A 14051-nucleotide genomic window follows, 5' to 3' on the forward strand; every position below is an offset into this window, starting at 1 on the left:
ATGCTTAAATACTTACAGTGAATAAGCATTTGAATTCAATGAAAAAAGTCAACAGACAAACAAACCGGTTATTGGCGGTCAACCACGGGAAGCGAAACCAACTATTTTCAAATGCACTTTAATGTACATATCTAAACCATGCATACATGCATACCTAAGAGAGTAAAAAAGTACAAAGAGCTATGTTAAGAAGAATCGCAATCTGTTGATTAGTACTTGCACTTACAGACATACAAACACTTTCATATAGTTATATACGTAGACATGCAGCTATAATTTGTGCCATTTATTCTACTCTACGCCTTTTTGTTGCTATAATGCTATGTTACGCTATGCTATGCTGTGCTATGCAGAACATACTTACCTAGACTTTTTGTTCGTTTGGTGTGGTCAACAAACTCAATTGCAGTCAAGTGCAATGGCTAATACACATGGTTAGTTTAGTTGGTGAACAAACTGAAATTAACCGAAGCGCAACCGAGAACACGACAAAAAAATGAAAAAACTGAAAAATCTAAGCGACTTACAAGTGTTGTGTGGAGAGATGTTACAGAGGTGTTGCAACAAACTGCTGAAAAGGGATTTGTTTTTTTGCTGTTGTTGTTCAGTTTCAGTTTTTGCTAACTTCCCTGAGGTGTTGAGCGTAAATGTTGGCTGGAAGATCTTTGAAGCGGCTGTCAGGTGAAACCACAAAGGCGAATTGAATGGCGAGGCTAAATTGATCAACCGATAGCCGGACAGAATTGTACGAAGAGCATCGTAGAGGTTGCTCGGTGTAGGGTGTGTTGTTGGCCTCAGAGTACCTTAGTGCACACTAATGCTTTTCATCTGCTGCTGGGCATATCATGTGCCCTGATCGGCAAAACGGAAAATCAGCGATATAGATAATGTTATTACTTAATATAGACAAAGGCTATGACAGTACTCGCGTAAGTGTGGAAATTAATACTAAGATATCTTCAATATATAATAACTTTAATAGCTTTAAGTAAAAATTAGAAGACAAACATAAAAACAGCCGAGAGAGACCGAGGGCAAGAACAACGCTTTGATTCATTTAAAAATCCATAGTTTCATTACCATACTTATATTTACATTTCACAGAATACTTCTAATAATATCTATTTACTCCACAAACAAGTAAGTATAAGTGCTTTAGCTCTGTTTGATTGGCTTTTATTTTCCCAAAAATTGGCGAATCGATAACAACCATACAATATTTACTCATTAGTCACATACATAGTTTTAGTAATGGGTTCCGCTTGCGGAAGTACTCCAAAGTGTTGTGCAGATAAGCCATAAGTTCAAATTACTGCTTTTAGCGAAAACATGTTTGAATATAATACTGTTATTTAGAAATATGACAGTGAGCCAAATTGTTTTACCATTCATCGTTTGACACGTTCGTTGATAAGCGAAGTGTTGGTATTAATTGACAAAATATATGTGTATTTTATAGATAAAGTACTGCATTTAAACCCGGTCGGAAATTTTGGGTTAAAAATATTTTATACCGTTGGAAAATATGTTGTCGTCGCTTATGAACCATGCTATGAACCACTGATTTTTAATTGTTCCATATTCACAGAAATACATTATGGGATGTAATTTGTTCCTAAATAGTTTAGTATTCACTTAGTTATTCTGACGTTGAAAACACATAAGACCATATGCTAATTGGTGGAAATAAATTCATAATTAAATGTAAGCACTTTTACCTTAACTACTCTATTATATGGTATATAATATCTGATATTATCTTAATTATTGCTTAATTAGTGGTCTGTATGAACAAGATATAACGAAATTGGTTTGAAAATAATATTTTACCAATTACCAATTTTAATTTGGAGAATTATTATTTTTAGAAAAACTTCCGATTTATTCCCAAAAAGTCCGTCCATTCTTCATGTGGTCTAATATAAAATGTATAATATTTCCTAATGGGGATTAAAAAAGTTGCTTGCGCACATATTGCCATATATTCAAATACCGAAAGTTGTAAACTTAAAAATTTAAAGACTAGAAGCAGTGATGATGTGTTTCCACTTTTCAATTGCAAAACTTGATAACAGTTAATTAGAAGGAACCAAATTTAAATCCAAAGGCGAGAATATTGTTCAGAAGAACGTTGAAAAGTTCCTAGCACCTAGATTTAGAAGCAAAGGCCAAGCTCAATTTTCACTGTACCAAAATTTGAATATCTGATCCAACTCAAATGCTAACTGTTTTTCTGAAAATCACAGCGGAAAGTTCAAAATATAATGAAAAATCACAGCAGAGAGCAATACTATAATTAAAATTGCATTGAATCAATTAAAATTATTGAATGGTTATAAAAAAATACATTAAAACATGAAAAAGCGTTCTGATATCATAAAACAGTAATAATTGATTAGAATGATAAAAATGCATTATTAATATGCATGAAAATGCATGCTGTATGAGTACACCATAAAGTGGAAAAAATATGGAAAAAATGTAAACAATTCAAATAATAAAACCAATTTAAATACCGAAAGCAAATGGATGACATTGTTTTATAAAAAAAAACGAACTCCAACCAAAATATGATCAATTATATTGAATTTATTATCATGCAATATTAACACCAATGTCACTTGTCACTCCTGTTTTAAATAAACGTAGACATAATGAAGAGTAATTGTGAAATATTTCCAATAAAAAAGTACCTTAATTAATTATGAAACAACAGCATTAAAAGCTGCGACATCATTGTTAAAGGATCAACTGTTAGTCACCAGTTAAGAGTGTAATTAGTGGACTGACGGCGACAGCTAAGGTAAAAGGCTGACCAGCATAATTGGAATGTAAGTTATGTATTTAATTATTGTTTGGCGCTCTGAAATGCGACAAACCGCAAATAAATAAACAAATAAATTACCAGATAAGCAGAAGTTGATAATGAGGATTTCAGTTCAGTTTTAAGGTAATTTAAAAATATAAAAGTGTTAAGCATTAATTGATTTATAAAGTCAAAGTTTTATCACAGATCTGACATTGGGCGCTACTAGGATATAATTCCATTCCATCATACCTACACACAATCCCAATATGGAACAAACATTTGAATTGCGTTACGATTTAAACAATACTCAGAAACACTATTTTAACTAATCAATTTCATTAATGGTGAATGGTCGTGTTCACATTTGTTCAGTTTGGATGGCATCAATGTCACATCTTTTGGGACTATTGATCGGAGAAAGTAAGTTGATGACACAATCAAGCACTGTTTTCTACTAACAAATGCTTCTACGATTTTCAATTGAATAAAAATACATACTTTTAAATTTATCTGGAAATAAGTGCAGAAAGCTATCATGAAATTTCAATACTTCGCTTGTTGTCCCCTTATCAACACAGTTCTTTACTAATTATTTTATGCACACATTGCTTTTGTTTTCCGTGGTTTTGTGTTTTTACACGGTCAGTGGGTGCATAATATTTATGGTTGTGAGCATTAAGTGCTCAACTGATGGCCATGTCGTTGCCATGTTTTGCTTAAAATTGCGATTTGCGATGAGCAACCCGTTGATACTTTATGCTTTGCGTTGATGAACAGGCAACAAATAATTAACATATTTTATTATAATTATTGTTGGTATTGTTTTGTGCTGTGCGTGTCTGCTGCTGTCGGAACATTGATTACAGACGGTATTGATGAAGTGCGCTGCTATAAGGCAGCAGCAATAAACCAGGCTTAGCTGAGAGATATTCATACATAAAGACAAATATATATATGTATACATTGAATTTTTCTTAATATATTTTTTATATTTACACTGTTGAGGCTGATGAATTGATTAATTATACGCACATCGTTAATTATGCATGAATTGGCATGCACACTAGCTTCATTATGTGTGTATGTGGGTGCCCTTTGCTATGATTTTCCCCTATTTATCTAAGTTGAACCACTGTCTGTAGTCTAAATGTAAATACGTGTAGTAATAACAGTATCAGTGACAACAACAGCAACATGTAGCATTTCTTCTGTGTAAATCACAGCTTTGCATGAAATTGTGCGGCAGCTAAAGCAGAATGGTTTGTGGCATGCTTCGATTGACAATTCTACAATCAAGTGTTAATTCATTGACGCTGCTCTAAAATAAGTTCAAAAACAACAATAACAACATTGTCGCACATAATTAATGGGTACGAGTTATTGCATGTAGATTCCTACCTATTCACAGTAGGCTAAGTCTATATGTATGTATGGGTGTATACACTGCGGGCTCAAGGACACACGCTTCAGTGATTAATTTGAATCGGACTGGGTATTTCCTAAGCATCGAATTTATTTCATTGGAATATAATTCTTTTGGAGAAATGCTAATGAGTATTTATACAATATTTGGTGAATATTAGTCTCGCAGTTCTTTCGTAGTTAAGCTGTAAAACTTATTTTGGAAATTCGATGCAAAACTAAAATGAACCTGGCTGATTATGCTAACCAGTGAAGCTGATTACTGTGTCAGTAGCAAGAAAAATTGGAATTATATGTAAAGTTAACTATATGCTTTTAACTTTTCTTGAAGAAATTACCAAGTCATAAACGGAAAATTTAGTCAATAAAGCAGAGAATGTTTTGGATATTATTACAAAATAAAATTAACATATATTAATAATACATAAATAAACCAACATATAAACAACTTTGAACTAATCTCACATCTTTGGAAGACCCACTCGAATCAAAAACCTGATAAGATATTATAGAATTTAAAATTAAATGTGTTTGGCTTGAAAGGGTCTGTGTGACTCAACTACTGTACTATTTTGAGAAACGGATTAATATCGGATAATAACCACGCCCACCTCCCATACAAAGGTTAGGTTGAAAATTACTAAAAGTGCGTTAACTCACTAACGAAAAACGTGAGAAACACTAAATTTTATAGAAGAAATGGCAGAAAGAAGTTGCACTCAGATTTTTTTATAAAATGTACCAGAAATGGTTTAAATCGGGTCATAACTTCCCCTAGCTCTCGTATACCTAATTATAGGATTTTCAAAAATACGATGGACTTAATAGCTTATAAATCAGTTAATATGTGAAATATCTTAACCAAATTAAATGAGCATATAATCTTAGATATAATGTATGTTGGTGATGGAAATGAGTGAAATCGGGTCAGGAATTTCTTCAGTCCCCATATTCTATTTATGATGATTTTCGTTATTCTATTGAACTTTATGTCGTACATATGGGTCAAATTGTGTGTTATCTTAATCAAATTAAATAAATAAATTGCGAGAGTATAAAATGTTCGGTTGCACCCGAACTTAGCCTTTCCTTACTTGTTTAAAAGTATACTTATGAGGTTAGTGCTATGTTCCAAAATACTCATTTGAAAGATGATATAGTAGGAATAATATGAAAACTTAAAATTCAGTAAACAAATGTATTTATATTATAAAAAATTACAACAAAATTATAGTCTTATAAATCGAGGAGTTACTCTGACTTACTAAAATATGTATATGCATACTCGTATATTATATGAATATACTTTTATCTTTGAATTTACTTAAGAATTTTTTATGTGTATATATCAAAGTGGCATCTTCTCAATTAGGGGCGATTAAATCTTTCGAAAATGTCAAATGTCAAATGTCAAATCATACTTGAGGCAATAATTTTAATTGTACGATTAATTAGATATTGCTTCTTCAGTGAAATCGCAATGTGTCAGAAAATAAATTAATAAAATAAAAAATCAAAAGATATCCACACATTAAAGTACATAATTATTGAAGCACTTAATACTACAACAAACCGTTATCAGGCTTTTCAATATGTATAGCTGGATTGTGTAAGAAAAACCAACAGCACGCGCAAGTTCAATTGTATTAAAATTTTATAGAAATGTATTGGAAAATAAAAGATAAAATGTATATACACTGTAGATATATTAATATACAGTTAATGTGATTCTAAAGCTAGAATCAAGTACTTACATAATTAAAATTAACAATAAATGTTTATTTTTGTTACTTTGTTGATATTTTTCAATTAAAGAAATATATTTTAATTTATCTTACACTTCCGTTTCTGAAACTGAATTTCAGCACACATATCTGGCAACTCTAAACCATTTATTTCTTCACTACACTTTAGCACTAATTCCGTTAGTTTTACTTTAACACATATTATCTTTTGCATAAATTTCCACAAGCGACGTAATTCACGGTGTCCAGCACCTCGGCTATCCTTCCGCCCACTTCAACGCGTTCTAGTCGATTCGTTTAAACTGCGCTTAATTATTTCTTTACATTTCGCGAAAGGTTTTTTTTTAATTATTTTGCCACACAAACTTCCGACGCCACCGTCTAATTACACTCAACTGCCAATTAACAACTTTTTTATCTACAGTCAAAGCAGCAAATTAGCTTGAAGACTGAATGAAGTCTGCTGGCGTTGCAGTACAACTGATAAAAATAAACACTCAAGTGTATAATCGAAATACGAACAGTTGAGAGCAATAAAAATACAGCGACGTTCTTGAAATTCTCAAACTTCCTGATATAATTAGGTTTCTCATACAAATACGGTGAGTAAGTTTGCTCCCATCTCCGAGAGTCACTATAAACTTTTTTTCTCAAAGCTATTACATTTTCGGCGGTGAAAAAATGTCTTTCGATTCAAATTCGTTTGATTTCTAAATCCATGCTTTCTTCTAAACATATCTCTAAGTAAGTAGGACCAGAGTAGTTTCTGACTAATCTTAAGTTCGTTTTTCAAAAATTCTAATGGGTTCTCAAGAACATCTGAACTACCAAGCCATCTTAAAAATATGTTAGGTAGTAAAAAATCATAAAAAGCATATCAACGTCTGAGTCTTTTATAATATTTACAAATTTTAGTATTAATAACCTTTATCTTGAAAATATATTTGATAAGTGTACACCGCTGAGAAATCTTTTTTAATTACACATCCTTTCAGTTTAATGACAAACAAAAACTGTTTATTTAAACTAATCAATCACTCACTACAATTTTATGTAGCAGAACTGTAACTCTGTATTTGCATTGTTTGTGTAAGAGTTTGATAAAACCGCCATATCAAAGCGAAATATTTTGTCGCCACTCTTTCGACATACTTACAAACACGCGAAAGTAGTTCTTGAAGACATGGAACGACGCGAGTGGAAATATAAGAGTTTCTAATCACTGCGCCCTCTTGTAGCTCTCCGTGGAATGCCGCAAATAGCATGTACGCTAACTGATAAGCGAAAATTATTTATGCGCTGACAAACTAACTATTTTGTACGTATACATGAGTATGTCTGTGGGTTTATCTGATATATATAGTATGTATATATTGAGTGTATGTATTTCAAGTGGATATACATTAATTGGAACCGGTACGGTTTTGAGTTTATTGCTTTGTTACTCTCTATACTTGCTTGCTTATTGTTTCTTGATACTTGTTTTACTTTGGAGTTCAGAATATATATGCTATAGAGAGTATATAAGAACATATATAATAATCTTTCACGCATGGTTAAGATAAAAACAGTATAACCAAAAAAAATCATAATTTTTATCTTATAAATGAAAACCAAAGCCAACTTGTGTATTACCGGGAGTAAGCTTGTAAGAACTTAAAAACAAAAAATAAGCCCTCAGTTCATTTGCAGCCCAACAATATATCCTCCCGCCAATTCTCAGATTTGTAAAATCAATTTGTATAAGTCAACATTCGTTATTCGACGAAGTTGTGAATGGGTTTATTCATCCAAAAGATCGAAAACTGGAGCAAGGCAGGAAGTAGGGGTCGATTTCAACAACTTTTAGCAAGAAATCACACCTTGTTTCTTCGTGACGTGAACTTAACGTCGGACAAATATTTTTCGTATTATTTTGCTAAAGTCCGTCGGAAGTCGAGAAATCATCATGTTAAGTAAAAAGGATCTAGGGGAAGTACTGAAGACATTTTATCGATTTCCAGTTGCTGATCAAATTGTTATCAGAAAATAATATCCACCTTATTTTACCAATATATCTGACAACTTAATCAATAATTTCGGTATGGAATCGGACGTTGACAAGGAGATCTATATATTCATAACAGTCGGTAAGAAATACTGTTTTGAAATCAGAATTGACTCATATGACAAACAATAATTTTTTTTTCGCGTGTCTTTTTTTACGTTTGGTTTATTTGTTGGACCCGCTTCATTAAAACTATGTAGTATTTTAAGAACTGTGAACTCTCACGTCTATCATAGTTATGATTCTGATTGTGGTTCTAATTTGCAACTCTACGAGTCATAAAATAGTAGTGATATTGCAAATATAAGAAACAACTAGGAAGGCTATGAGTTTTGGGAAGGTGAATCAGATGTAATGTTGCTACCTGTCAGTAAAACAAGAAAAACCGTATCAAATATGTGGCAGTGAACAAAGATAGTTTAATCAGTCCGTTAAACTGTCCATTTATTTAATTTAAATAATTTACAAACTTCCAAATCCCGCTTGTATACCATTTACAAAGTGAAACGGTATTTAATTAAATACTTCTAAATTTTCACTTAGCAAAGCTTTTAGCAATTTCTTCGCTGTCAATCAACTCATAATTACCATCAATTAAAGCAGCAACGCGGCGAGACTAAAACGCCACCAAACATTAATTAGCAGCAAACGAAAGAACAGGTATCAAATTTACAGCAACAAGAGAGCAGTTGAAAAAACAAATATCAACAATTAGTTGCTTCTAACGAACATTAGATTGCAAACATATAGACATATTAGTAATTACATACATATGTGACTTGTGGCAAGTGGCATGTTGCAAGTACTTTCCAGTTTGAATTTTCCAACTATAGGCATTTAGAGAAGAAAATAAAAAATTGTGTGAAAATAGGTATGAAAAGAAAATGAAAAGAGAATGAAGATAAGAAAAGTATAATAAATTTATGAGAAATGTTGCAAGGCAAGCCTAACACTTGCTAGTTTGCCGCGAGAGCGTTTCTTATAAATATGTGTTTATATATGAAATGCCAGATGAAAACTGGAAATCTGTTGGAAATTCGCAGAAAAGAAAGCACTGTTACAAATTCCTTACTTGCAAGAGCTAAGTGGCAGCTTTGTTGATGCTGTCTGCTATCGAATTGTTTTTGTTTCTAAAGTCACTGTTGACATTTGGTTTATCGCGCTTTTTTCCTGAGGAAACAGCTCGCAGATACAACAGCTGCTTCTCACTTCTTTTATATGAGTGTGTCTGTGAGTTTCAACCATGAAACCAAAAAAAACCAATGGATTTAAGAAAGCAATCAAACAACAACAATAAGCTGGTCTCAGATGCGGACAACAAACGGGAGACAGGAAACGGCGAATGGCAGGCAGTTAATGTGGCAACTTTTAACGCCAACAGCTGTCAACATGCCGCAATCAAGACTCAAAACAACACAACAACAATTTAAACCGATTTGGCCAACAGCGGCATCCTACGAAATTGGCGAATGGATCGAAGTGCTCCTACTACGTAGACTGGCGACTCATTCGGAGTCACTTGCCATACTTGTTTGCGATTTGAAGAAGTTTTGGGAGAAATCATCCCAGCCGCAGCAGAATTACAAATATTTACGAGCATATAGATAAATGATAAATGAGATGAAGCAGAGACTTCTCTCTAACCGTATGTATGTACGATGATATATATGTATTGTGGTGGCTAGTGAACACGCCGCGGCATACTTTCTCAGTTGTTCACTTTTGCTTGTGGAATCTTTGTCCATTCTGCACCGAGAGTCAAAGAGCGTGCAATACCATACCAAGACTGTCTGGTTTTTATGCAAAATGAAATATGTAATAATAATAATGAAATATTCAATATTTACATGATGCATTATGATTACCCAGCAGTAAAATAGTTGACACAGTCTTTTTCATGAGACTATTTAATCTCAAATGGGAGTACCATACAACTAACTCTAATTGATTTAATGAATTTTGATTTCATGTCGTGGATTTGAACTAAGGATTTCCGATTTCTTAGTGAATGGAGGCAGAGGAGTTATCAAATAGGAATTTTTAGAATTTTGATGCCGACTTCTGTTGATTTTAATTATTTGGGTTTCAGGTAAGGTCTCGGGATGAACGCCGCCAAGGAAAAAACATAATAATCGGAAGAATTCCTCTGATTGGTAAATGTATTCGGTCATTCTTTGTGTCTTAGGTGAAATGTTATGAGTAACAGTTTGTGGAATACTTGGACCACTATATTTGCAGATCTATGTACAGCCACATACACTTATAGCAATATACCTATATGTCCATTTCTTCTGATTGCCTTTCTAGAATGATTTTTTAGGCCATAATGAAAAGAGTGTGATCACTGTGATTGAAAAACTCACTTTTTGCCCGGATTAGTGATAATTAAGGATTTTGAAAGAAGTATGGAATGACTCGATATATTTATGGACTGGATAATATAGAATGGTGTAAGAACAATTATTATAAATGAAACCAATGAAATTGGAAATGGGACAACTATTTCACTGAATGGTCTTAAAAGAACTAATCTGAGAGTGTATATACAGCCATCGTAGTTCACAGCGTGGTAAATACATACGAGTAAAAAACAACTGTTGCCACAGTTTCCATACCATCACAAAAAATGTAAAAAAAGAAAGGCAAATATCTGTATGAGCGCATACATATGTATATGTGTTGCTCTCGTCTTCCAATTCGAAATCGAAGTGTAGGAAATTAAGTGAAATTAGTAGATAACCACTAGCGCCAAGCTGTCAGTCGCTAAAAGCTAGCAAATAATCATAAAACGTGTCGACCGTGAAATTTGTAATCAAAGTGTGAGGCATAACACTTGCCACAGTATTAGTCACATAAGAGTACATGCTTGTAAGTGGCACAGTGTGCAATTACGGCAATAAATGCTTCAGCGCATCTCCTAAGAAACTAATGTTGGAAAATTAAAAGAAAATTTGCGAAAGCAAAATGTGCACGATTGGCCTGGATAATTTTAGTGTTTAGTGAAATGAGAGTTGCGAATAAGATTTATGCAATAATTCGAACAACTCGATATACACATATCAAAATATGTTGTAGTTAAATTTTCCAATTATGTATACCGATATTTTAGTTTTTTATTTATTTCATTAATGCAATTTTGCAAAAAAAAATGTTAAGGAGTAACACTGCTAACTATTTAATTGTTTTCTAAAATCTCATATGTTTTTATTTATCTGTTTCATTAAAATTTTTAACCAAAAACTAAAAAATTTAGTGAAAATGTTCAAACAATTGGCAACCTTGAATGGTTTTATTTGTAACTTTTTTCAAATTGCAATTAAATTTCCAAAAATTTTGCAGAAATATTTAATTTCGCATTTTAATACACTTTAATTCTTATAAATAAATGAAAAAATTTCAATCAATTTTCAAAATTTTACAATTTTTTTTACAATATATCCGGCAAATGACCATTGAATGTCAAACTTGTTTAGCAAGTTGAAATGAATACAATTTAGCATTGAAGTAAGCATTTTCAGTTGCTTGCTACGAAGAAAATATGATAAATATTTATGGACCAACTCCAACAAACATGTTACGGCTGCTGCAGCCCGATCAAAACGCTGAAATGTCCGGCTACCATGGCGATCGCCAGTCAATGACGTCTTCAATTGCAAGATTCCCTCGAATAGCGCAAACAACTCGGTAGCTGGACACAGCGCCTGTCTGCCTGCCTTGTTTGGTGGCAATAAAAAGCCGTTAACTCTGCCAATGCTTTGCTAGCGGTCAACATAACGGTAGCGCAGGAAATAATTACGACGACTGAAAGCGACTGGTTTTAAACGCCATGGGAAGCTGTACATAAATACAAATACATGTATCTCAGTATATAATTTTACGATATAAATGAATTCACTTTTTTTAATGCAATTTCTTGGGAAAAAACTTTTAATAGAAAGTAATGATTTTTATACATGCAAATTTCCACCTTGATTTTGGAAAGAAAAGTTCAAAATACAAGCAATTTTTTTCTCAGTGTTAATTGGCGCCATATGGCTGTCAAAGAAATCACGAGCTTCGCAAAAATTACGCTTAATCTTCTGGTAATGTTCTTCGTAACTGCTTTCCACGATATCTGTCTCCTTATATGTATGCATGTAGGTATTAGTGCATGCGTGTATAACGGCACATTAACAGCGGAAATTGCGATGATGTTGAAGATGACGACATTGATAGCCAAAGACGCCATCTGCACAAACAGCGGCAGTAAAGTAAAGTACAAATGTATGTGTGTCAGCTAGCTGTAATGAATTTCGGCAACTGCCATCATTTACCGCAACATTTGTGCTCTGATTGATGTTGCAGCGAATTTGTGATTAGTGGTGATTAAATATTTGTTTGTGGGGTAATTAAGTTAAATGATAAAATAGTCTTCAAATTAACTTCCATAAAGTTACTTAAGTCCTGAAATATTAAAGATCCCTCAGAATGATATTCACTTTCCGGTGATTTCTGTTCTAAGCTCCACGAGAAATCTCTGGAGATTTGCATTGTGGTTTCACGAAGAAGTTAATCTCTTTATATTATGTGACGTCCCATTTAAAAGTCAATATCGAAAGTGTAGATGAAAAAATATTGCTGTTGTAGCTTTAAGATAGTATATTTTGTCTGATGAACTCAAAAGTTCTTTTTTTTCCATGTACCTAACACTGTCTCTATATCTGCACTACCATTCCTATAATCTGTGGTCTTTCCACTTAACTTATAATGTCATTTCGACTTGATCCTACTAATTTGGACAAATTAATAAATTAATATCCTAAAAACATACATTTCTACTACTTCTACTACTTCAGGAATATTTTTAGCCACTTTTTAGTATATGTTACAGTAGTTTTCCAGGAATGTTTACAAACTTCACAAATGTGAAATTTCTTAGCTTGTGTATATAATTAAAAGTTTACTTAAAATTCATTGTTGTTCTCCTAAAGACTAAACATTAACTCATAATTTAAGCCTTCCATTCGAAGCATTATTTCCTATTTATATTAATTTAATTGGCCATCTAATGATAAGTATGAACAAACACATGAACAAAATTAGCTCCACACGTCAAGTGTGTTCACGCTATTTGTTCTGTATTATCGCTAGCTAACCAGCAGAAGGAAGCCGCTTTCCAATAAAAATAAGCAAACTGAGCGATCCATCCGACATTCCTTTGTGGCCGCATACTTTTTCTCAATGAACTTTCGCTGAAGCTGAGCGGCATTTGTACGCCTCAGCAACCCACTGTGAACTAAGAGGGTTAAGTGGATAAGCTTACAACGCCAAGCAAAGTAGAGAGAAAAAATCACATATATATGTATGTAGAAAAAACATATGAACTATATGCAAGCCACTATCAAAGCAAATGCAAAGGAATGAGAACGACGAAATGATGCCAAACGGCAAAACTAAGAATGCAGATTTGGAATACATACATATATTTATATATAGTGAATATATGTATATGTACACACTTTAATTGTGGGAGTGTGTTTGCAATGTCAACACATACAGTAGCAAACATACTCACATTAATAGCCATTTAATATGGCCCCTAGTATTATTATTAACGCAAGCGCTTGTAAGCATACACACAGAAACAAGCCACGAATAAAATCGCTTAGAATTTGTTATAGGCAAAACGGTCGAAGTAGACCAGTTCGCAGAGAAGCGTGTGAAATAGATAAAATCAGAATAAAGAATATAGAAGAAGCGATGCGCTTAACCTAATAACTCCGAAATTATGTACAAGTATTTTGAGTGTGCCACATGCACCATGTTGCAAATACAAGTACTATGTAGCATTAATATAAACGTTATTGCATCATATACCTATAAGCTCTCAACAATGCGAAAGAGCGATTAAACGTAGAAATGTTCCGCTAATATTTTTAAATGAAGGTATATGCACACACATACATACTAAACTATTATTACTTAAAAATATTTTAATTCGAATTCTCTTTACCTTGATTTAGATATTTAAGTGATTTGTATCCTACAT

At 32.9% G+C, this 14051-nt stretch overlaps 1 protein-coding gene across 3 annotated transcripts in view; it reads right to left on the minus strand.

The window, feature by feature from the left end:
- Window positions 1-14051, minus strand: part of LOC105220130 (putative polypeptide N-acetylgalactosaminyltransferase 9) — a 250015-nt gene that overhangs the window by 182012 nt on the left and 53952 nt on the right. The window contains exon 1 of one of the 3 annotated variants that reach the window (XR_008472082.1): window positions 5986-6458. The exons of the other annotated variants lie outside the window; for them this stretch is intronic. The gene's annotated coding sequence lies outside the window, so the exon portion shown is untranslated. Of the gene's footprint in view, window positions 1-5985; window positions 6459-14051 lie in introns of those variants that run through there. 3 annotated transcript variants of the gene reach the window in all.

Source organism: Zeugodacus cucurbitae, chromosome 6 (genome assembly GCF_028554725.1).
Source record: "Zeugodacus cucurbitae isolate PBARC_wt_2022May chromosome 6, idZeuCucr1.2, whole genome shotgun sequence".
NCBI lineage: Eukaryota > Metazoa > Arthropoda > Insecta > Diptera > Tephritidae > Zeugodacus > Zeugodacus cucurbitae.